This window comes from Calliphora vicina, chromosome 2 (genome assembly GCF_958450345.1).
Source record: "Calliphora vicina chromosome 2, idCalVici1.1, whole genome shotgun sequence".
NCBI classification, from domain to species: domain Eukaryota; kingdom Metazoa; phylum Arthropoda; class Insecta; order Diptera; family Calliphoridae; genus Calliphora; species Calliphora vicina.
Window position 1 is genome coordinate 101,595,642 of NC_088781.1, and position 19,961 is coordinate 101,615,602.

General features: G+C 29.5%; 41 non-coding genes across 41 annotated transcripts; all 41 read right to left on the bottom strand.

Annotated features, from left to right (window-relative positions):
- Window positions 1-224: 224 nt before the first annotated feature.
- Window positions 225-343, bottom strand: LOC135952805 (5S ribosomal RNA). The gene has a single exon (XR_010576165.1). It is a non-coding gene; the product is annotated as a 5S ribosomal RNA (ribosomal RNA).
- A 364-nt stretch (window positions 344-707) lies between these two features.
- Window positions 708-826, bottom strand: LOC135952806 (5S ribosomal RNA). The gene has a single exon (XR_010576166.1). It is a non-coding gene; the product is annotated as a 5S ribosomal RNA (ribosomal RNA).
- Window positions 827-1,190: 364 nt separating this feature from the next.
- On the bottom strand, window positions 1,191-1,309 carry LOC135952807 (5S ribosomal RNA). Its single transcript, XR_010576167.1, has one exon. It is a non-coding gene; the product is annotated as a 5S ribosomal RNA (ribosomal RNA).
- A 364-nt stretch (window positions 1,310-1,673) lies between these two features.
- Window positions 1,674-1,792, bottom strand: LOC135952808 (5S ribosomal RNA). Its single transcript, XR_010576168.1, has one exon. It is a non-coding gene; the product is annotated as a 5S ribosomal RNA (ribosomal RNA).
- Window positions 1,793-2,156: 364 nt separating this feature from the next.
- Window positions 2,157-2,275, bottom strand: LOC135952809 (5S ribosomal RNA). Its single transcript, XR_010576169.1, has one exon. It is a non-coding gene; the product is annotated as a 5S ribosomal RNA (ribosomal RNA).
- Window positions 2,276-2,639: 364 nt separating this feature from the next.
- LOC135952810 (5S ribosomal RNA) lies at window positions 2,640-2,758 on the bottom strand. Its single transcript, XR_010576170.1, has one exon. It is a non-coding gene; the product is annotated as a 5S ribosomal RNA (ribosomal RNA).
- A 364-nt stretch (window positions 2,759-3,122) lies between these two features.
- Window positions 3,123-3,241, bottom strand: LOC135952811 (5S ribosomal RNA). Its single transcript, XR_010576171.1, has one exon. It is a non-coding gene; the product is annotated as a 5S ribosomal RNA (ribosomal RNA).
- Window positions 3,242-3,605: 364 nt separating this feature from the next.
- Window positions 3,606-3,724, bottom strand: LOC135952812 (5S ribosomal RNA). Its single transcript, XR_010576172.1, has one exon. It is a non-coding gene; the product is annotated as a 5S ribosomal RNA (ribosomal RNA).
- Window positions 3,725-4,088: 364 nt separating this feature from the next.
- LOC135952813 (5S ribosomal RNA) lies at window positions 4,089-4,207 on the bottom strand. The gene has a single exon (XR_010576173.1). It is a non-coding gene; the product is annotated as a 5S ribosomal RNA (ribosomal RNA).
- A 363-nt stretch (window positions 4,208-4,570) lies between these two features.
- Window positions 4,571-4,689, bottom strand: LOC135952815 (5S ribosomal RNA). Its single transcript, XR_010576175.1, has one exon. It is a non-coding gene; the product is annotated as a 5S ribosomal RNA (ribosomal RNA).
- Window positions 4,690-5,053: 364 nt separating this feature from the next.
- Window positions 5,054-5,172, bottom strand: LOC135952816 (5S ribosomal RNA). The gene has a single exon (XR_010576176.1). It is a non-coding gene; the product is annotated as a 5S ribosomal RNA (ribosomal RNA).
- A 364-nt stretch (window positions 5,173-5,536) lies between these two features.
- LOC135952817 (5S ribosomal RNA) lies at window positions 5,537-5,655 on the bottom strand. The gene has a single exon (XR_010576177.1). It is a non-coding gene; the product is annotated as a 5S ribosomal RNA (ribosomal RNA).
- Window positions 5,656-6,019: 364 nt separating this feature from the next.
- Window positions 6,020-6,138, bottom strand: LOC135952818 (5S ribosomal RNA). Its single transcript, XR_010576178.1, has one exon. It is a non-coding gene; the product is annotated as a 5S ribosomal RNA (ribosomal RNA).
- Window positions 6,139-6,502: 364 nt separating this feature from the next.
- LOC135952819 (5S ribosomal RNA) lies at window positions 6,503-6,621 on the bottom strand. Its single transcript, XR_010576179.1, has one exon. It is a non-coding gene; the product is annotated as a 5S ribosomal RNA (ribosomal RNA).
- A 364-nt stretch (window positions 6,622-6,985) lies between these two features.
- Window positions 6,986-7,104, bottom strand: LOC135952820 (5S ribosomal RNA). Its single transcript, XR_010576180.1, has one exon. It is a non-coding gene; the product is annotated as a 5S ribosomal RNA (ribosomal RNA).
- A 364-nt stretch (window positions 7,105-7,468) lies between these two features.
- Window positions 7,469-7,587, bottom strand: LOC135952821 (5S ribosomal RNA). The gene has a single exon (XR_010576181.1). It is a non-coding gene; the product is annotated as a 5S ribosomal RNA (ribosomal RNA).
- Window positions 7,588-7,951: 364 nt separating this feature from the next.
- LOC135952822 (5S ribosomal RNA) lies at window positions 7,952-8,070 on the bottom strand. Its single transcript, XR_010576182.1, has one exon. It is a non-coding gene; the product is annotated as a 5S ribosomal RNA (ribosomal RNA).
- A 364-nt stretch (window positions 8,071-8,434) lies between these two features.
- LOC135952823 (5S ribosomal RNA) lies at window positions 8,435-8,553 on the bottom strand. The gene has a single exon (XR_010576183.1). It is a non-coding gene; the product is annotated as a 5S ribosomal RNA (ribosomal RNA).
- A 364-nt stretch (window positions 8,554-8,917) lies between these two features.
- On the bottom strand, window positions 8,918-9,036 carry LOC135952824 (5S ribosomal RNA). Its single transcript, XR_010576184.1, has one exon. It is a non-coding gene; the product is annotated as a 5S ribosomal RNA (ribosomal RNA).
- A 364-nt stretch (window positions 9,037-9,400) lies between these two features.
- On the bottom strand, window positions 9,401-9,519 carry LOC135952826 (5S ribosomal RNA). Its single transcript, XR_010576186.1, has one exon. It is a non-coding gene; the product is annotated as a 5S ribosomal RNA (ribosomal RNA).
- A 364-nt stretch (window positions 9,520-9,883) lies between these two features.
- LOC135952827 (5S ribosomal RNA) lies at window positions 9,884-10,002 on the bottom strand. The gene has a single exon (XR_010576187.1). It is a non-coding gene; the product is annotated as a 5S ribosomal RNA (ribosomal RNA).
- Window positions 10,003-10,366: 364 nt separating this feature from the next.
- LOC135952828 (5S ribosomal RNA) lies at window positions 10,367-10,485 on the bottom strand. The gene has a single exon (XR_010576188.1). It is a non-coding gene; the product is annotated as a 5S ribosomal RNA (ribosomal RNA).
- A 364-nt stretch (window positions 10,486-10,849) lies between these two features.
- Window positions 10,850-10,968, bottom strand: LOC135952829 (5S ribosomal RNA). Its single transcript, XR_010576189.1, has one exon. It is a non-coding gene; the product is annotated as a 5S ribosomal RNA (ribosomal RNA).
- Window positions 10,969-11,332: 364 nt separating this feature from the next.
- On the bottom strand, window positions 11,333-11,451 carry LOC135952830 (5S ribosomal RNA). Its single transcript, XR_010576190.1, has one exon. It is a non-coding gene; the product is annotated as a 5S ribosomal RNA (ribosomal RNA).
- A 364-nt stretch (window positions 11,452-11,815) lies between these two features.
- LOC135952688 (5S ribosomal RNA) lies at window positions 11,816-11,934 on the bottom strand. The gene has a single exon (XR_010576057.1). It is a non-coding gene; the product is annotated as a 5S ribosomal RNA (ribosomal RNA).
- Window positions 11,935-12,299: 365 nt separating this feature from the next.
- Window positions 12,300-12,418, bottom strand: LOC135952689 (5S ribosomal RNA). The gene has a single exon (XR_010576058.1). It is a non-coding gene; the product is annotated as a 5S ribosomal RNA (ribosomal RNA).
- Window positions 12,419-12,782: 364 nt separating this feature from the next.
- Window positions 12,783-12,901, bottom strand: LOC135952690 (5S ribosomal RNA). Its single transcript, XR_010576059.1, has one exon. It is a non-coding gene; the product is annotated as a 5S ribosomal RNA (ribosomal RNA).
- A 364-nt stretch (window positions 12,902-13,265) lies between these two features.
- On the bottom strand, window positions 13,266-13,384 carry LOC135952691 (5S ribosomal RNA). The gene has a single exon (XR_010576060.1). It is a non-coding gene; the product is annotated as a 5S ribosomal RNA (ribosomal RNA).
- A 364-nt stretch (window positions 13,385-13,748) lies between these two features.
- Window positions 13,749-13,867, bottom strand: LOC135952692 (5S ribosomal RNA). The gene has a single exon (XR_010576061.1). It is a non-coding gene; the product is annotated as a 5S ribosomal RNA (ribosomal RNA).
- A 364-nt stretch (window positions 13,868-14,231) lies between these two features.
- On the bottom strand, window positions 14,232-14,350 carry LOC135952694 (5S ribosomal RNA). The gene has a single exon (XR_010576063.1). It is a non-coding gene; the product is annotated as a 5S ribosomal RNA (ribosomal RNA).
- Window positions 14,351-14,713: 363 nt separating this feature from the next.
- Window positions 14,714-14,832, bottom strand: LOC135952695 (5S ribosomal RNA). The gene has a single exon (XR_010576064.1). It is a non-coding gene; the product is annotated as a 5S ribosomal RNA (ribosomal RNA).
- A 364-nt stretch (window positions 14,833-15,196) lies between these two features.
- LOC135952696 (5S ribosomal RNA) lies at window positions 15,197-15,315 on the bottom strand. Its single transcript, XR_010576065.1, has one exon. It is a non-coding gene; the product is annotated as a 5S ribosomal RNA (ribosomal RNA).
- Window positions 15,316-15,680: 365 nt separating this feature from the next.
- LOC135952697 (5S ribosomal RNA) lies at window positions 15,681-15,799 on the bottom strand. Its single transcript, XR_010576066.1, has one exon. It is a non-coding gene; the product is annotated as a 5S ribosomal RNA (ribosomal RNA).
- A 364-nt stretch (window positions 15,800-16,163) lies between these two features.
- LOC135952698 (5S ribosomal RNA) lies at window positions 16,164-16,282 on the bottom strand. The gene has a single exon (XR_010576067.1). It is a non-coding gene; the product is annotated as a 5S ribosomal RNA (ribosomal RNA).
- A 364-nt stretch (window positions 16,283-16,646) lies between these two features.
- LOC135952699 (5S ribosomal RNA) lies at window positions 16,647-16,765 on the bottom strand. The gene has a single exon (XR_010576068.1). It is a non-coding gene; the product is annotated as a 5S ribosomal RNA (ribosomal RNA).
- Window positions 16,766-17,129: 364 nt separating this feature from the next.
- LOC135952701 (5S ribosomal RNA) lies at window positions 17,130-17,248 on the bottom strand. The gene has a single exon (XR_010576069.1). It is a non-coding gene; the product is annotated as a 5S ribosomal RNA (ribosomal RNA).
- Window positions 17,249-17,612: 364 nt separating this feature from the next.
- LOC135952702 (5S ribosomal RNA) lies at window positions 17,613-17,731 on the bottom strand. The gene has a single exon (XR_010576070.1). It is a non-coding gene; the product is annotated as a 5S ribosomal RNA (ribosomal RNA).
- Window positions 17,732-18,096: 365 nt separating this feature from the next.
- Window positions 18,097-18,215, bottom strand: LOC135952703 (5S ribosomal RNA). Its single transcript, XR_010576071.1, has one exon. It is a non-coding gene; the product is annotated as a 5S ribosomal RNA (ribosomal RNA).
- Window positions 18,216-18,579: 364 nt separating this feature from the next.
- LOC135952704 (5S ribosomal RNA) lies at window positions 18,580-18,698 on the bottom strand. Its single transcript, XR_010576072.1, has one exon. It is a non-coding gene; the product is annotated as a 5S ribosomal RNA (ribosomal RNA).
- Window positions 18,699-19,062: 364 nt separating this feature from the next.
- On the bottom strand, window positions 19,063-19,181 carry LOC135952706 (5S ribosomal RNA). The gene has a single exon (XR_010576074.1). It is a non-coding gene; the product is annotated as a 5S ribosomal RNA (ribosomal RNA).
- Window positions 19,182-19,545: 364 nt separating this feature from the next.
- On the bottom strand, window positions 19,546-19,664 carry LOC135952707 (5S ribosomal RNA). Its single transcript, XR_010576075.1, has one exon. It is a non-coding gene; the product is annotated as a 5S ribosomal RNA (ribosomal RNA).
- Window positions 19,665-19,961: the final 297 nt, after the last annotated feature.

Sequence of the window (19,961 nt, forward strand, 5' to 3'; positions counted from 1 at the left end):
AAACAAAGAAAAAATTGATTTTTCTTGTGTTTGTGCTTTTGCATGTTTGCATGTTATTGTAGTACGAGTAGTTTGCAGTGTAATTTTAAGATTTTTTTTTTTATTTCTCTATTTTATTTACAATTTTTTTCAAATTAAGGATTTTTTTCAATTAATTACTATTATTTAGATAATTTTTATATATAAAAAATAAAAAAAAACCAAAAAGTTTTGTTTTGTTGGGATGCCAACAACACGCGGTGTTCCCAAGCGGTCCCCCATCTAAGTACTAACCGCGCCCGACGCTGCTTAATTTCGGTGATCGGACGAGAACCGATGTATTCAGCGTGGTATGGTCGTTGGCGAAAGAATACCAACTAAGTAACAACTTATAATATTTATAAACAGACAGAAACATAACAAAAAGTTTTGTTTGTCATATTACAAGTGCGTTTTGTCATGTTAAACTTAAACATTTATACATGTAGCTGTAAAAAAATATAAAAACAAAGAAAAAATTGATTTTTCTTGTGTTTGTGCTTTTGCATGTTTGCATGTTATTGTAGTACGAGTAGTTTGCAGTGTAATTTTAAGATTTTTTTTTTTATTTCTCTATTTTATTTACAATTTTTTTCAAATTAAGGATTTTTTTCAATTAATTACTATTATTTAGATAATTTTTATATATAAAAAATAAAAAAAAACCAAAAAGTTTTGTTTTGTTGGGATGCCAACAACACGCGGTGTTCCCAAGCGGTCCCCCATCTAAGTACTAACCGCGCCCGACGCTGCTTAATTTCGGTGATCGGACGAGAACCGATGTATTCAGCGTGGTATGGTCGTTGGCGAAAGAATACCAACTAAGTAACAACTTATAATATTTATAAACAGACAGAAACATAACAAAAAGTTTTGTTTGTCATATTACAAGTGCGTTTTGTCATGTTAAACTTAAACATTTATACATGTAGCTGTAAAAAAATATAAAAACAAAGAAAAAATTGATTTTTCTTGTGTTTGTGCTTTTGCATGTTTGCATGTTATTGTAGTACGAGTAGTTTGCAGTGTAATTTTAAGATTTTTTTTTTTATTTCTCTATTTTATTTACAATTTTTTTCAAATTAAGGATTTTTTTCAATTAATTACTATTATTTAGATAATTTTTATATATAAAAAATAAAAAAAAACCAAAAAGTTTTGTTTTGTTGGGATGCCAACAACACGCGGTGTTCCCAAGCGGTCCCCCATCTAAGTACTAACCGCGCCCGACGCTGCTTAATTTCGGTGATCGGACGAGAACCGATGTATTCAGCGTGGTATGGTCGTTGGCGAAAGAATACCAACTAAGTAACAACTTATAATATTTATAAACAGACAGAAACATAACAAAAAGTTTTGTTTGTCATATTACAAGTGCGTTTTGTCATGTTAAACTTAAACATTTATACATGTAGCTGTAAAAAAATATAAAAACAAAGAAAAAATTGATTTTTCTTGTGTTTGTGCTTTTGCATGTTTGCATGTTATTGTAGTACGAGTAGTTTGCAGTGTAATTTTAAGATTTTTTTTTTTATTTCTCTATTTTATTTACAATTTTTTTCAAATTAAGGATTTTTTTCAATTAATTACTATTATTTAGATAATTTTTATATATAAAAAATAAAAAAAAACCAAAAAGTTTTGTTTTGTTGGGATGCCAACAACACGCGGTGTTCCCAAGCGGTCCCCCATCTAAGTACTAACCGCGCCCGACGCTGCTTAATTTCGGTGATCGGACGAGAACCGATGTATTCAGCGTGGTATGGTCGTTGGCGAAAGAATACCAACTAAGTAACAACTTATAATATTTATAAACAGACAGAAACATAACAAAAAGTTTTGTTTGTCATATTACAAGTGCGTTTTGTCATGTTAAACTTAAACATTTATACATGTAGCTGTAAAAAAATATAAAAACAAAGAAAAAATTGATTTTTCTTGTGTTTGTGCTTTTGCATGTTTGCATGTTATTGTAGTACGAGTAGTTTGCAGTGTAATTTTAAGATTTTTTTTTTTATTTCTCTATTTTATTTACAATTTTTTTCAAATTAAGGATTTTTTTCAATTAATTACTATTATTTAGATAATTTTTATATATAAAAAATAAAAAAAAACCAAAAAGTTTTGTTTTGTTGGGATGCCAACAACACGCGGTGTTCCCAAGCGGTCCCCCATCTAAGTACTAACCGCGCCCGACGCTGCTTAATTTCGGTGATCGGACGAGAACCGATGTATTCAGCGTGGTATGGTCGTTGGCGAAAGAATACCAACTAAGTAACAACTTATAATATTTATAAACAGACAGAAACATAACAAAAAGTTTTGTTTGTCATATTACAAGTGCGTTTTGTCATGTTAAACTTAAACATTTATACATGTAGCTGTAAAAAAATATAAAAACAAAGAAAAAATTGATTTTTCTTGTGTTTGTGCTTTTGCATGTTTGCATGTTATTGTAGTACGAGTAGTTTGCAGTGTAATTTTAAGATTTTTTTTTTTATTTCTCTATTTTATTTACAATTTTTTTCAAATTAAGGATTTTTTTCAATTAATTACTATTATTTAGATAATTTTTATATATAAAAAATAAAAAAAAACCAAAAAGTTTTGTTTTGTTGGGATGCCAACAACACGCGGTGTTCCCAAGCGGTCCCCCATCTAAGTACTAACCGCGCCCGACGCTGCTTAATTTCGGTGATCGGACGAGAACCGATGTATTCAGCGTGGTATGGTCGTTGGCGAAAGAATACCAACTAAGTAACAACTTATAATATTTATAAACAGACAGAAACATAACAAAAAGTTTTGTTTGTCATATTACAAGTGCGTTTTGTCATGTTAAACTTAAACATTTATACATGTAGCTGTAAAAAAATATAAAAACAAAGAAAAAATTGATTTTTCTTGTGTTTGTGCTTTTGCATGTTTGCATGTTATTGTAGTACGAGTAGTTTGCAGTGTAATTTTAAGATTTTTTTTTTTATTTCTCTATTTTATTTACAATTTTTTTCAAATTAAGGATTTTTTTCAATTAATTACTATTATTTAGATAATTTTTATATATAAAAAATAAAAAAAAACCAAAAAGTTTTGTTTTGTTGGGATGCCAACAACACGCGGTGTTCCCAAGCGGTCCCCCATCTAAGTACTAACCGCGCCCGACGCTGCTTAATTTCGGTGATCGGACGAGAACCGATGTATTCAGCGTGGTATGGTCGTTGGCGAAAGAATACCAACTAAGTAACAACTTATAATATTTATAAACAGACAGAAACATAACAAAAAGTTTTGTTTGTCATATTACAAGTGCGTTTTGTCATGTTAAACTTAAACATTTATACATGTAGCTGTAAAAAAATATAAAAACAAAGAAAAAATTGATTTTTCTTGTGTTTGTGCTTTTGCATGTTTGCATGTTATTGTAGTACGAGTAGTTTGCAGTGTAATTTTAAGATTTTTTTTTTTATTTCTCTATTTTATTTACAATTTTTTTCAAATTAAGGATTTTTTTCAATTAATTACTATTATTTAGATAATTTTTATATATAAAAAATAAAAAAAAACCAAAAAGTTTTGTTTTGTTGGGATGCCAACAACACGCGGTGTTCCCAAGCGGTCCCCCATCTAAGTACTAACCGCGCCCGACGCTGCTTAATTTCGGTGATCGGACGAGAACCGATGTATTCAGCGTGGTATGGTCGTTGGCGAAAGAATACCAACTAAGTAACAACTTATAATATTTATAAACAGACAGAAACATAACAAAAAGTTTTGTTTGTCATATTACAAGTGCGTTTTGTCATGTTAAACTTAAACATTTATACATGTAGCTGTAAAAAAATATAAAAACAAAGAAAAAATTGATTTTTCTTGTGTTTGTGCTTTTGCATGTTTGCATGTTATTGTAGTACGAGTAGTTTGCAGTGTAATTTTAAGATTTTTTTTTTTATTTCTCTATTTTATTTACAATTTTTTTCAAATTAAGGATTTTTTTCAATTAATTACTATTATTTAGATAATTTTTATATATAAAAAATAAAAAAAAACCAAAAAGTTTTGTTTTGTTGGGATGCCAACAACACGCGGTGTTCCCAAGCGGTCCCCCATCTAAGTACTAACCGCGCCCGACGCTGCTTAATTTCGGTGATCGGACGAGAACCGATGTATTCAGCGTGGTATGGTCGTTGGCGAAAGAATACCAACTAAGTAACAACTTATAATATTTATAAACAGACAGAAACATAACAAAAAGTTTTGTTTGTCATATTACAAGTGCGTTTTGTCATGTTAAACTTAAACATTTATACATGTAGCTGTAAAAAAATATAAAAACAAAGAAAAAATTGATTTTTCTTGTGTTTGTGCTTTTGCATGTTTGCATGTTATTGTAGTACGAGTAGTTTGCAGTGTAATTTTAAGATTTTTTTTTTTATTTCTCTATTTTATTTACAATTTTTTTCAAATTAAGGATTTTTTTCAATTAATTACTATTATTTAGATAATTTTTATATATAAAAAATAAAAAAAACCAAAAAGTTTTGTTTTGTTGGGATGCCAACAACACGCGGTGTTCCCAAGCGGTCCCCCATCTAAGTACTAACCGCGCCCGACGCTGCTTAATTTCGGTGATCGGACGAGAACCGATGTATTCAGCGTGGTATGGTCGTTGGCGAAAGAATACCAACTAAGTAACAACTTATAATATTTATAAACAGACAGAAACATAACAAAAAGTTTTGTTTGTCATATTACAAGTGCGTTTTGTCATGTTAAACTTAAACATTTATACATGTAGCTGTAAAAAAATATAAAAACAAAGAAAAAATTGATTTTTCTTGTGTTTGTGCTTTTGCATGTTTGCATGTTATTGTAGTACGAGTAGTTTGCAGTGTAATTTTAAGATTTTTTTTTTTATTTCTCTATTTTATTTACAATTTTTTTCAAATTAAGGATTTTTTTCAATTAATTACTATTATTTAGATAATTTTTATATATAAAAAATAAAAAAAAACCAAAAAGTTTTGTTTTGTTGGGATGCCAACAACACGCGGTGTTCCCAAGCGGTCCCCCATCTAAGTACTAACCGCGCCCGACGCTGCTTAATTTCGGTGATCGGACGAGAACCGATGTATTCAGCGTGGTATGGTCGTTGGCGAAAGAATACCAACTAAGTAACAACTTATAATATTTATAAACAGACAGAAACATAACAAAAAGTTTTGTTTGTCATATTACAAGTGCGTTTTGTCATGTTAAACTTAAACATTTATACATGTAGCTGTAAAAAAATATAAAAACAAAGAAAAAATTGATTTTTCTTGTGTTTGTGCTTTTGCATGTTTGCATGTTATTGTAGTACGAGTAGTTTGCAGTGTAATTTTAAGATTTTTTTTTTTATTTCTCTATTTTATTTACAATTTTTTTCAAATTAAGGATTTTTTTCAATTAATTACTATTATTTAGATAATTTTTATATATAAAAAATAAAAAAAAACCAAAAAGTTTTGTTTTGTTGGGATGCCAACAACACGCGGTGTTCCCAAGCGGTCCCCCATCTAAGTACTAACCGCGCCCGACGCTGCTTAATTTCGGTGATCGGACGAGAACCGATGTATTCAGCGTGGTATGGTCGTTGGCGAAAGAATACCAACTAAGTAACAACTTATAATATTTATAAACAGACAGAAACATAACAAAAAGTTTTGTTTGTCATATTACAAGTGCGTTTTGTCATGTTAAACTTAAACATTTATACATGTAGCTGTAAAAAAATATAAAAACAAAGAAAAAATTGATTTTTCTTGTGTTTGTGCTTTTGCATGTTTGCATGTTATTGTAGTACGAGTAGTTTGCAGTGTAATTTTAAGATTTTTTTTTTTATTTCTCTATTTTATTTACAATTTTTTTCAAATTAAGGATTTTTTTCAATTAATTACTATTATTTAGATAATTTTTATATATAAAAAATAAAAAAAAACCAAAAAGTTTTGTTTTGTTGGGATGCCAACAACACGCGGTGTTCCCAAGCGGTCCCCCATCTAAGTACTAACCGCGCCCGACGCTGCTTAATTTCGGTGATCGGACGAGAACCGATGTATTCAGCGTGGTATGGTCGTTGGCGAAAGAATACCAACTAAGTAACAACTTATAATATTTATAAACAGACAGAAACATAACAAAAAGTTTTGTTTGTCATATTACAAGTGCGTTTTGTCATGTTAAACTTAAACATTTATACATGTAGCTGTAAAAAAATATAAAAACAAAGAAAAAATTGATTTTTCTTGTGTTTGTGCTTTTGCATGTTTGCATGTTATTGTAGTACGAGTAGTTTGCAGTGTAATTTTAAGATTTTTTTTTTTATTTCTCTATTTTATTTACAATTTTTTTCAAATTAAGGATTTTTTTCAATTAATTACTATTATTTAGATAATTTTTATATATAAAAAATAAAAAAAAACCAAAAAGTTTTGTTTTGTTGGGATGCCAACAACACGCGGTGTTCCCAAGCGGTCCCCCATCTAAGTACTAACCGCGCCCGACGCTGCTTAATTTCGGTGATCGGACGAGAACCGATGTATTCAGCGTGGTATGGTCGTTGGCGAAAGAATACCAACTAAGTAACAACTTATAATATTTATAAACAGACAGAAACATAACAAAAAGTTTTGTTTGTCATATTACAAGTGCGTTTTGTCATGTTAAACTTAAACATTTATACATGTAGCTGTAAAAAAATATAAAAACAAAGAAAAAATTGATTTTTCTTGTGTTTGTGCTTTTGCATGTTTGCATGTTATTGTAGTACGAGTAGTTTGCAGTGTAATTTTAAGATTTTTTTTTTTATTTCTCTATTTTATTTACAATTTTTTTCAAATTAAGGATTTTTTTCAATTAATTACTATTATTTAGATAATTTTTATATATAAAAAATAAAAAAAAACCAAAAAGTTTTGTTTTGTTGGGATGCCAACAACACGCGGTGTTCCCAAGCGGTCCCCCATCTAAGTACTAACCGCGCCCGACGCTGCTTAATTTCGGTGATCGGACGAGAACCGATGTATTCAGCGTGGTATGGTCGTTGGCGAAAGAATACCAACTAAGTAACAACTTATAATATTTATAAACAGACAGAAACATAACAAAAAGTTTTGTTTGTCATATTACAAGTGCGTTTTGTCATGTTAAACTTAAACATTTATACATGTAGCTGTAAAAAAATATAAAAACAAAGAAAAAATTGATTTTTCTTGTGTTTGTGCTTTTGCATGTTTGCATGTTATTGTAGTACGAGTAGTTTGCAGTGTAATTTTAAGATTTTTTTTTTTATTTCTCTATTTTATTTACAATTTTTTTCAAATTAAGGATTTTTTTCAATTAATTACTATTATTTAGATAATTTTTATATATAAAAAATAAAAAAAAACCAAAAAGTTTTGTTTTGTTGGGATGCCAACAACACGCGGTGTTCCCAAGCGGTCCCCCATCTAAGTACTAACCGCGCCCGACGCTGCTTAATTTCGGTGATCGGACGAGAACCGATGTATTCAGCGTGGTATGGTCGTTGGCGAAAGAATACCAACTAAGTAACAACTTATAATATTTATAAACAGACAGAAACATAACAAAAAGTTTTGTTTGTCATATTACAAGTGCGTTTTGTCATGTTAAACTTAAACATTTATACATGTAGCTGTAAAAAAATATAAAAACAAAGAAAAAATTGATTTTTCTTGTGTTTGTGCTTTTGCATGTTTGCATGTTATTGTAGTACGAGTAGTTTGCAGTGTAATTTTAAGATTTTTTTTTTTATTTCTCTATTTTATTTACAATTTTTTTCAAATTAAGGATTTTTTTCAATTAATTACTATTATTTAGATAATTTTTATATATAAAAAATAAAAAAAAACCAAAAAGTTTTGTTTTGTTGGGATGCCAACAACACGCGGTGTTCCCAAGCGGTCCCCCATCTAAGTACTAACCGCGCCCGACGCTGCTTAATTTCGGTGATCGGACGAGAACCGATGTATTCAGCGTGGTATGGTCGTTGGCGAAAGAATACCAACTAAGTAACAACTTATAATATTTATAAACAGACAGAAACATAACAAAAAGTTTTGTTTGTCATATTACAAGTGCGTTTTGTCATGTTAAACTTAAACATTTATACATGTAGCTGTAAAAAAATATAAAAACAAAGAAAAAATTGATTTTTCTTGTGTTTGTGCTTTTGCATGTTTGCATGTTATTGTAGTACGAGTAGTTTGCAGTGTAATTTTAAGATTTTTTTTTTTATTTCTCTATTTTATTTACAATTTTTTTCAAATTAAGGATTTTTTTCAATTAATTACTATTATTTAGATAATTTTTATATATAAAAAATAAAAAAAAACCAAAAAGTTTTGTTTTGTTGGGATGCCAACAACACGCGGTGTTCCCAAGCGGTCCCCCATCTAAGTACTAACCGCGCCCGACGCTGCTTAATTTCGGTGATCGGACGAGAACCGATGTATTCAGCGTGGTATGGTCGTTGGCGAAAGAATACCAACTAAGTAACAACTTATAATATTTATAAACAGACAGAAACATAACAAAAAGTTTTGTTTGTCATATTACAAGTGCGTTTTGTCATGTTAAACTTAAACATTTATACATGTAGCTGTAAAAAAATATAAAAACAAAGAAAAAATTGATTTTTCTTGTGTTTGTGCTTTTGCATGTTTGCATGTTATTGTAGTACGAGTAGTTTGCAGTGTAATTTTAAGATTTTTTTTTTTATTTCTCTATTTTATTTACAATTTTTTTCAAATTAAGGATTTTTTTCAATTAATTACTATTATTTAGATAATTTTTATATATAAAAAATAAAAAAAAACCAAAAAGTTTTGTTTTGTTGGGATGCCAACAACACGCGGTGTTCCCAAGCGGTCCCCCATCTAAGTACTAACCGCGCCCGACGCTGCTTAATTTCGGTGATCGGACGAGAACCGATGTATTCAGCGTGGTATGGTCGTTGGCGAAAGAATACCAACTAAGTAACAACTTATAATATTTATAAACAGACAGAAACATAACAAAAAGTTTTGTTTGTCATATTACAAGTGCGTTTTGTCATGTTAAACTTAAACATTTATACATGTAGCTGTAAAAAAATATAAAAACAAAGAAAAAATTGATTTTTCTTGTGTTTGTGCTTTTGCATGTTTGCATGTTATTGTAGTACGAGTAGTTTGCAGTGTAATTTTAAGATTTTTTTTTTTATTTCTCTATTTTATTTACAATTTTTTTCAAATTAAGGATTTTTTTCAATTAATTACTATTATTTAGATAATTTTTATATATAAAAAATAAAAAAAAACCAAAAAGTTTTGTTTTGTTGGGATGCCAACAACACGCGGTGTTCCCAAGCGGTCCCCCATCTAAGTACTAACCGCGCCCGACGCTGCTTAATTTCGGTGATCGGACGAGAACCGATGTATTCAGCGTGGTATGGTCGTTGGCGAAAGAATACCAACTAAGTAACAACTTATAATATTTATAAACAGACAGAAACATAACAAAAAGTTTTGTTTGTCATATTACAAGTGCGTTTTGTCATGTTAAACTTAAACATTTATACATGTAGCTGTAAAAAAATATAAAAACAAAGAAAAAATTGATTTTTCTTGTGTTTGTGCTTTTGCATGTTTGCATGTTATTGTAGTACGAGTAGTTTGCAGTGTAATTTTAAGATTTTTTTTTTTATTTCTCTATTTTATTTACAATTTTTTTCAAATTAAGGATTTTTTTCAATTAATTACTATTATTTAGATAATTTTTATATATAAAAAATAAAAAAAAACCAAAAAGTTTTGTTTTGTTGGGATGCCAACAACACGCGGTGTTCCCAAGCGGTCCCCCATCTAAGTACTAACCGCGCCCGACGCTGCTTAATTTCGGTGATCGGACGAGAACCGATGTATTCAGCGTGGTATGGTCGTTGGCGAAAGAATACCAACTAAGTAACAACTTATAATATTTATAAACAGACAGAAACATAACAAAAAGTTTTGTTTGTCATATTACAAGTGCGTTTTGTCATGTTAAACTTAAACATTTATACATGTAGCTGTAAAAAAATATAAAAACAAAGAAAAAATTGATTTTTCTTGTGTTTGTGCTTTTGCATGTTTGCATGTTATTGTAGTACGAGTAGTTTGCAGTGTAATTTTAAGATTTTTTTTTTTATTTCTCTATTTTATTTACAATTTTTTTCAAATTAAGGATTTTTTTCAATTAATTACTATTATTTAGATAATTTTTATATATAAAAAATAAAAAAAAACCAAAAAGTTTTGTTTTGTTGGGATGCCAACAACACGCGGTGTTCCCAAGCGGTCCCCCATCTAAGTACTAACCGCGCCCGACGCTGCTTAATTTCGGTGATCGGACGAGAACCGATGTATTCAGCGTGGTATGGTCGTTGGCGAAAGAATACCAACTAAGTAACAACTTATAATATTTATAAACAGACAGAAACATAACAAAAAGTTTTGTTTGTCATATTACAAGTGCGTTTTGTCATGTTAAACTTAAACATTTATACATGTAGCTGTAAAAAAATATAAAAACAAAGAAAAAATTGATTTTTCTTGTGTTTGTGCTTTTGCATGTTTGCATGTTATTGTAGTACGAGTAGTTTGCAGTGTAATTTTAAGATTTTTTTTTTTATTTCTCTATTTTATTTACAATTTTTTTCAAATTAAGGATTTTTTTCAATTAATTACTATTATTTAGATAATTTTTATATATAAAAAATAAAAAAAAACCAAAAAGTTTTGTTTTGTTGGGATGCCAACAACACGCGGTGTTCCCAAGCGGTCCCCCATCTAAGTACTAACCGCGCCCGACGCTGCTTAATTTCGGTGATCGGACGAGAACCGATGTATTCAGCGTGGTATGGTCGTTGGCGAAAGAATACCAACTAAGTAACAACTTATAATATTTATAAACAGACAGAAACATAACAAAAAGTTTTGTTTGTCATATTACAAGTGCGTTTTGTCATGTTAAACTTAAACATTTATACATGTAGCTGTAAAAAAATATAAAAACAAAGAAAAAATTGATTTTTCTTGTGTTTGTGCTTTTGCATGTTTGCATGTTATTGTAGTACGAGTAGTTTGCAGTGTAATTTTAAGATTTTTTTTTTTATTTCTCTATTTTATTTACAATTTTTTTCAAATTAAGGATTTTTTTCAATTAATTACTATTATTTAGATAATTTTTATATATAAAAAATAAAAAAAAACCAAAAAGTTTTGTTTTGTTGGGATGCCAACAACACGCGGTGTTCCCAAGCGGTCCCCCATCTAAGTACTAACCGCGCCCGACGCTGCTTAATTTCGGTGATCGGACGAGAACCGATGTATTCAGCGTGGTATGGTCGTTGGCGAAAGAATACCAACTAAGTAACAACTTATAATATTTATAAACAGACAGAAACATAACAAAAAGTTTTGTTTGTCATATTACAAGTGCGTTTTGTCATGTTAAACTTAAACATTTATACATGTAGCTGTAAAAAAATATAAAAACAAAGAAAAAATTGATTTTTCTTGTGTTTGTGCTTTTGCATGTTTGCATGTTATTGTAGTACGAGTAGTTTGCAGTGTAATTTTAAGATTTTTTTTTTTATTTCTCTATTTTATTTACAATTTTTTTCAAATTAAGGATTTTTTTCAATTAATTACTATTATTTAGATAATTTTTATATATAAAAAATAAAAAAAAACCAAAAAGTTTTGTTTTGTTGGGATGCCAACAACACGCGGTGTTCCCAAGCGGTCCCCCATCTAAGTACTAACCGCGCCCGACGCTGCTTAATTTCGGTGATCGGACGAGAACCGATGTATTCAGCGTGGTATGGTCGTTGGCGAAAGAATACCAACTAAGTAACAACTTATAATATTTATAAACAGACAGAAACATAACAAAAAGTTTTGTTTGTCATATTACAAGTGCGTTTTGTCATGTTAAACTTAAACATTTATACATGTAGCTGTAAAAAAATATAAAAACAAAGAAAAAATTGATTTTTCTTGTGTTTGTGCTTTTGCATGTTTGCATGTTATTGTAGTACGAGTAGTTTGCAGTGTAATTTTAAGATTTTTTTTTTTATTTCTCTATTTTATTTACAATTTTTTTCAAATTAAGGATTTTTTTCAATTAATTACTATTATTTAGATAATTTTTATATATAAAAAATAAAAAAAAAACCAAAAAGTTTTGTTTTGTTGGGATGCCAACAACACGCGGTGTTCCCAAGCGGTCCCCCATCTAAGTACTAACCGCGCCCGACGCTGCTTAATTTCGGTGATCGGACGAGAACCGATGTATTCAGCGTGGTATGGTCGTTGGCGAAAGAATACCAACTAAGTAACAACTTATAATATTTATAAACAGACAGAAACATAACAAAAAGTTTTGTTTGTCATATTACAAGTGCGTTTTGTCATGTTAAACTTAAACATTTATACATGTAGCTGTAAAAAAATATAAAAACAAAGAAAAAATTGATTTTTCTTGTGTTTGTGCTTTTGCATGTTTGCATGTTATTGTAGTACGAGTAGTTTGCAGTGTAATTTTAAGATTTTTTTTTTTATTTCTCTATTTTATTTACAATTTTTTTCAAATTAAGGATTTTTTTCAATTAATTACTATTATTTAGATAATTTTTATATATAAAAAATAAAAAAAAACCAAAAAGTTTTGTTTTGTTGGGATGCCAACAACACGCGGTGTTCCCAAGCGGTCCCCCATCTAAGTACTAACCGCGCCCGACGCTGCTTAATTTCGGTGATCGGACGAGAACCGATGTATTCAGCGTGGTATGGTCGTTGGCGAAAGAATACCAACTAAGTAACAACTTATAATATTTATAAACAGACAGAAACATAACAAAAAGTTTTGTTTGTCATATTACAAGTGCGTTTTGTCATGTTAAACTTAAACATTTATACATGTAGCTGTAAAAAAATATAAAAACAAAGAAAAAATTGATTTTTCTTGTGTTTGTGCTTTTGCATGTTTGCATGTTATTGTAGTACGAGTAGTTTGCAGTGTAATTTTAAGATTTTTTTTTTTATTTCTCTATTTTATTTACAATTTTTTTCAAATTAAGGATTTTTTTCAATTAATTACTATTATTTAGATAATTTTTATATATAAAAAATAAAAAAAAACCAAAAAGTTTTGTTTTGTTGGGATGCCAACAACACGCGGTGTTCCCAAGCGGTCCCCCATCTAAGTACTAACCGCGCCCGACGCTGCTTAATTTCGGTGATCGGACGAGAACCGATGTATTCAGCGTGGTATGGTCGTTGGCGAAAGAATACCAACTAAGTAACAACTTATAATATTTATAAACAGACAGAAACATAACAAAAAGTTTTGTTTGTCATATTACAAGTGCGTTTTGTCATGTTAAACTTAAACATTTATACATGTAGCTGTAAAAAAATATAAAAACAAAGAAAAAATTGATTTTTCTTGTGTTTGTGCTTTTGCATGTTTGCATGTTATTGTAGTACGAGTAGTTTGCAGTGTAATTTTAAGATTTTTTTTTTTATTTCTCTATTTTATTTACAATTTTTTTCAAATTAAGGATTTTTTTCAATTAATTACTATTATTTAGATAATTTTTATATATAAAAAATAAAAAAAAACCAAAAAGTTTTGTTTTGTTGGGATGCCAACAACACGCGGTGTTCCCAAGCGGTCCCCCATCTAAGTACTAACCGCGCCCGACGCTGCTTAATTTCGGTGATCGGACGAGAACCGATGTATTCAGCGTGGTATGGTCGTTGGCGAAAGAATACCAACTAAGTAACAACTTATAATATTTATAAACAGACAGAAACATAACAAAAAGTTTTGTTTGTCATATTACAAGTGCGTTTTGTCATGTTAAACTTAAACATTTATACATGTAGCTGTAAAAAAATATAAAAACAAAGAAAAAATTGATTTTTCTTGTGTTTGTGCTTTTGCATGTTTGCATGTTATTGTAGTACGAGTAGTTTGCAGTGTAATTTTAAGATTTTTTTTTTTATTTCTCTATTTTATTTACAATTTTTTTCAAATTAAGGATTTTTTTCAATTAATTACTATTATTTAGATAATTTTTATATATAAAAAATAAAAAAAAACCAAAAAGTTTTGTTTTGTTGGGATGCCAACAACACGCGGTGTTCCCAAGCGGTCCCCCATCTAAGTACTAACCGCGCCCGACGCTGCTTAATTTCGGTGATCGGACGAGAACCGATGTATTCAGCGTGGTATGGTCGTTGGCGAAAGAATACCAACTAAGTAACAACTTATAATATTTATAAACAGACAGAAACATAACAAAAAGTTTTGTTTGTCATATTACAAGTGCGTTTTGTCATGTTAAACTTAAACATTTATACATGTAGCTGTAAAAAAATATAAAAACAAAGAAAAAATTGATTTTTCTTGTGTTTGTGCTTTTGCATGTTTGCATGTTATTGTAGTACGAGTAGTTTGCAGTGTAATTTTAAGATTTTTTTTTTTATTTCTCTATTTTATTTAAAATTTTTTTCAAATTAAGGATTTTTTCAATTAATTACTATTATTTAGATAATTTTTATATATAAAAAATAAAAAAAAACCAAAAAGTTTTGTTTTGTTGGGATGCCAACAACACGCGGTGTTCCCAAGCGGTCCCCCATCTAAGTACTAACCGCGCCCGACGCTGCTTAATTTCGGTGATCGGACGAGAACCGATGTATTCAGCGTGGTATGGTCGTTGGCGAAAGAATACCAACTAAGTAACAACTTATAATATTTATAAACAGACAGAAACATAACAAAAAGTTTTGTTTGTCATATTACAAGTGCGTTTTGTCATGTTAAACTTAAACATTTATACATGTAGCTGTAAAAAAATATAAAAACAAAGAAAAAATTGATTTTTCTTGTGTTTGTGCTTTTGCATGTTTGCATGTTATTGTAGTACGAGTAGTTTGCAGTGTAATTTTAAGATTTTTTTTTTTATTTCTCTATTTTATTTACAATTTTTTTCAAATTAAGGATTTTTTTCAATTAATTACTATTATTTAGATAATTTTTATATATAAAAAATAAAAAAAAACCAAAAAGTTTTGTTTTGTTGGGATGCCAACAACACGCGGTGTTCCCAAGCGGTCCCCCATCTAAGTACTAACCGCGCCCGACGCTGCTTAATTTCGGTGATCGGACGAGAACCGATGTATTCAGCGTGGTATGGTCGTTGGCGAAAGAATACCAACTAAGTAACAACTTATAATATTTATAAACAGACAGAAACATAACAAAAAGTTTTGTTTGTCATATTACAAGTGCGTTTTGTCATGTTAAACTTAAACATTTATACATGTAGCTGTAAAAAAATATAAAAACAAAGAAAAAATTGATTTTTCTTGTGTTTGTGCTTTTGCATGTTTGCATGTTATTGTAGTACGAGTAGTTTGCAGTGTAATTTTAAGATTTTTTTTTTTATTTCTCTATTTTATTTACAATTTTTTTTCAAATTAAGGATTTTTTTCAATTAATTACTATTATTTAGATAATTTTTATATATAAAAAATAAAAAAAAACCAAAAAGTTTTGTTTTGTTGGGATGCCAACAACACGCGGTGTTCCCAAGCGGTCCCCCATCTAAGTACTAACCGCGCCCGACGCTGCTTAATTTCGGTGATCGGACGAGAACCGATGTATTCAGCGTGGTATGGTCGTTGGCGAAAGAATACCAACTAAGTAACAACTTATAATATTTATAAACAGACAGAAACATAACAAAAAGTTTTGTTTGTCATATTACAAGTGCGTTTTGTCATGTTAAACTTAAACATTTATACATGTAGCTGTAAAAAAATATAAAAACAAAGAAAAAATTGATTTTTCTTGTGTTTGTGCTTTTGCATGTTTGCATGTTATTGTAGTACGAGTAGTTTGCAGTGTAATTTTAAGATTTTTTTTTTTATTTCTCTATTTTATTTACAATTTTTTTCAAATTAAGGATTTTTTTCAATTAATTACTATTATTTAGATAATTTTTATATATAAAAAATAAAAAAAAACCAAAAAGTTTTGTTTTGTTGGGATGCCAACAACACGCGGTGTTCCCAAGCGGTCCCCCATCTAAGTACTAACCGCGCCCGACGCTGCTTAATTTCGGTGATCGGACGAGAACCGATGTATTCAGCGTGGTATGGTCGTTGGCGAAAGAATACCAACTAAGTAACAACTTATAATATTTATAAACAGACAGAAACATAACAAAAAGTTTTGTTTGTCATATTACAAGTGCGTTTTGTCATGTTAAACTTAAACATTTATACATGTAGCTGTAAAAAAATATAAAAACAAAGAAAAAATTGATTTTTCTTGTGTTTGTGCTTTTGCATGTTTGCATGTTATTGTAGTACGAGTAGTTTGCAGTGTAATTTTAAGATTTTTTTTTTTATTTCTCTATTTTATTTACAATTTTTTTCAAATTAAGGATTTTTTTCAATTAATTACTATTATTTAGATAATTTTTATATATAAAAAATAAAAAAAAACCAAAAAGTTTTGTTTTGTTGGGATGCCAACAACACGCGGTGTTCCCAAGCGGTCCCCCATCTAAGTACTAACCGCGCCCGACGCTGCTTAATTTCGGTGATCGGACGAGAACCGATGTATTCAGCGTGGTATGGTCGTTGGCGAAAGAATACCAACTAAGTAACAACTTATAATATTTATAAACAGACAGAAACATAACAAAAAGTTTTGTTTGTCATATTACAAGTGCGTTTTGTCATGTTAAACTTAAACATTTATACATGTAGCTGTAAAAAAATATAAAAACAAAGAAAAAATTGATTTTTCTTGTGTTTGTGCTTTTGCATGTTTGCATGTTATTGTAGTACGAGTAGTTTGCAGTGTAATTTTAAGATTTTTTTTTTTATTTCTCTATTTTATTTACAATTTTTTTCAAATTAAGGATTTTTTTCAATTAATTACTATTATTTAGATAATTTTTATATATAAAAAATAAAAAAAAACCAAAAAGTTTTGTTTTGTTGGGATGCCAACAACACGCGGTGTTCCCAAGCGGTCCCCCATCTAAGTACTAACCGCGCCCGACGCTGCTTAATTTCGGTGATCGGACGAGAACCGATGTATTCAGCGTGGTATGGTCGTTGGCGAAAGAATACCAACTAAGTAACAACTTATAATATTTATAAACAGACAGAAACATAACAAAAAGTTTTGTTTGTCATATTACAAGTGCGTTTTGTCATGTTAAACTTAAACATTTATACATGTAGCTGTAAAAAAATATAAAAACAAAGAAAAAATTGATTTTTCTTGTGTTTGTGCTTTTGCATGTTTGCATGTTATTGTAGTACGAGTAGTTTGCAGTGTAATTTTAAGATTTTTTTTTTTATTTCTCTATTTTATTTACAATTTTTTTCAAATTAAGGATTTTTTTCAATTAATTACTATTATTTAGATAATTTTTATATATAAAAAATAAAAAAAAACCAAAAAGTTTTGTTTTGTTGGGATGCCAACAACACGCGGTGTTCCCAAGCGGTCCCCCATCTAAGTACTAACCGCGCCCGACGCTGCTTAATTTCGGTGATCGGACGAGAACCGATGTATTCAGCGTGGTATGGTCGTTGGCGAAAGAATACCAACTAAGTAACAACTTATAATATTTATAAACAGACAGAAACATAACAAAAAGTTTTGTTTGTCATATTACAAGTGCGTTTTGTCATGTTAAACTTAAACATTTATACATGTAGCTGTAAAAAAATATAAAAACAAAGAAAAAATTGATTTTTCTTGTGTTTGTGCTTTTGCATGTTTGCATGTTATTGTAGTACGAGTAGTTTGCAGTGTAATTTTAAGATTTTTTTTTTTATTTCTCTATTTTATTTACAATTTTTTTTCAAATTAAGGATTTTTTTCAATTAATTACTATTATTTAGATAATTTTTATATATAAAAAATAAAAAAAAACCAAAAAGTTTTGTTTTGTTGGGATGCCAACAACACGCGGTGTTCCCAAGCGGTCCCCCATCTAAGTACTAACCGCGCCCGACGCTGCTTAATTTCGGTGATCGGACGAGAACCGATGTATTCAGCGTGGTATGGTCGTTGGCGAAAGAATACCAACTAAGTAACAACTTATAATATTTATAAACAGACAGAAACATAACAAAAAGTTTTGTTTGTCATATTACAAGTGCGTTTTGTCATGTTAAACTTAAACATTTATACATGTAGCTGTAAAAAAATATAAAAACAAAGAAAAAATTGATTTTTCTTGTGTTTGTGCTTTTGCATGTTTGCATGTTATTGTAGTACGAGTAGTTTGCAGTGTAATTTTAAGATTTTTTTTTTTATTTCTCTATTTTATTTACAATTTTTTTCAAATTAAGGATTTTTTTCAATTAATTACTATTATTTAGATAATTTTTATATATAAAAAATAAAAAAAAACCAAAAAGTTTTGTTTTGTTGGGATGCCAACAACACGCGGTGTTCCCAAGCGGTCCCCCATCTAAGTACTAACCGCGCCCGACGCTGCTTAATTTCGGTGATCGGACGAGAACCGATGTATTCAGCGTGGTATGGTCGTTGGCGAAAGAATACCAACTAAGTAACAACTTATAATATTTATAAACAGACAGAAACATAACAAAAAGTTTTGTTTGTCATATTACAAGTGCGTTTTGTCATGTTAAACTTAAACATTTATACATGTAGCTGTAAAAAAATATAAAAACAAAGAAAAAATTGATTTTTCTTGTGTTTGTGCTTTTGCATGTTTGCATGTTATTGTAGTACGAGTAGTTTGCAGTGTAATTTTAAGATTTTTTTTTTTATTTCTCTATTTTATTTACAATTTTTTTCAAATTAAGGATTTTTTTCAATTAATTACTATTATTTAGATAATTTTTATATATAAAAAATAAAAAAAAACCAAAAAGTTTTGTTTTGTTGGGATGCCAACAACACGCGGTGTTCCCAAGCGGTCCCCCATCTAAGTACTAACCGCGCCCGACGCTGCTTAATTTCGGTGATCGGACGAGAACCGATGTATTCAGCGTGGTATGGTCGTTGGCGAAAGAATACCAACTAAGTAACAACTTATAATATTTATAAACAGACAGAAACATAACAAAAAGTTTTGTTTGTCATATTACAAGTGCGTTTTGTCATGTTAAACTTAAACATTTATACATGTAGCTGTAAAAAAATATAAAAACAAAGAAAAAATTGATTTTTCTTGTGTTTGTGCTTTTGCATGTTTGCATGTTATTGTAGTACGAGTAGTTTGCAGTGTAATTTTAAGATTTTTTTTTTTATTTCTCTATTTTATTTACAATTTTTTTCAAATTAAGGATTTTTTTCAATTAATTACTATTATTTAGATAATTTTTATATATAAAAAATAAAAAAAAACCAAAAAGTTTTGTTTTGTTGGGATGCCAACAACACGCGGTGTTCCCAAGCGGTCCCCCATCTAAGTACTAACCGCGCCCGACGCTGCTTAATTTCGGTGATCGGACGAGAACCGATGTATTCAGCGTGGTATGGTCGTTGGCGAAAGAATACCAACTAAGTAACAACTTATAATATTTATAAACAGACAGAAACATAACAAAAAGTTTTGTTTGTCATATTACAAGTGCGTTTTGTCATGTTAAACTTAAACATTTATACATGTAGCTGTAAAAAAATATAAAAACAAAGAAAAAATTGATTTTTCTTGTGTTTGTGCTTTTGCATGTTTGCATGTTATTGTAGTACGAGTAGTTTGCAGTGTAATTTTAAGATTTTTTTTTTTATTTCTCTATTTTATTTACAATTTTTTTCAAATTAAGGATTTTTTTCAATTAATT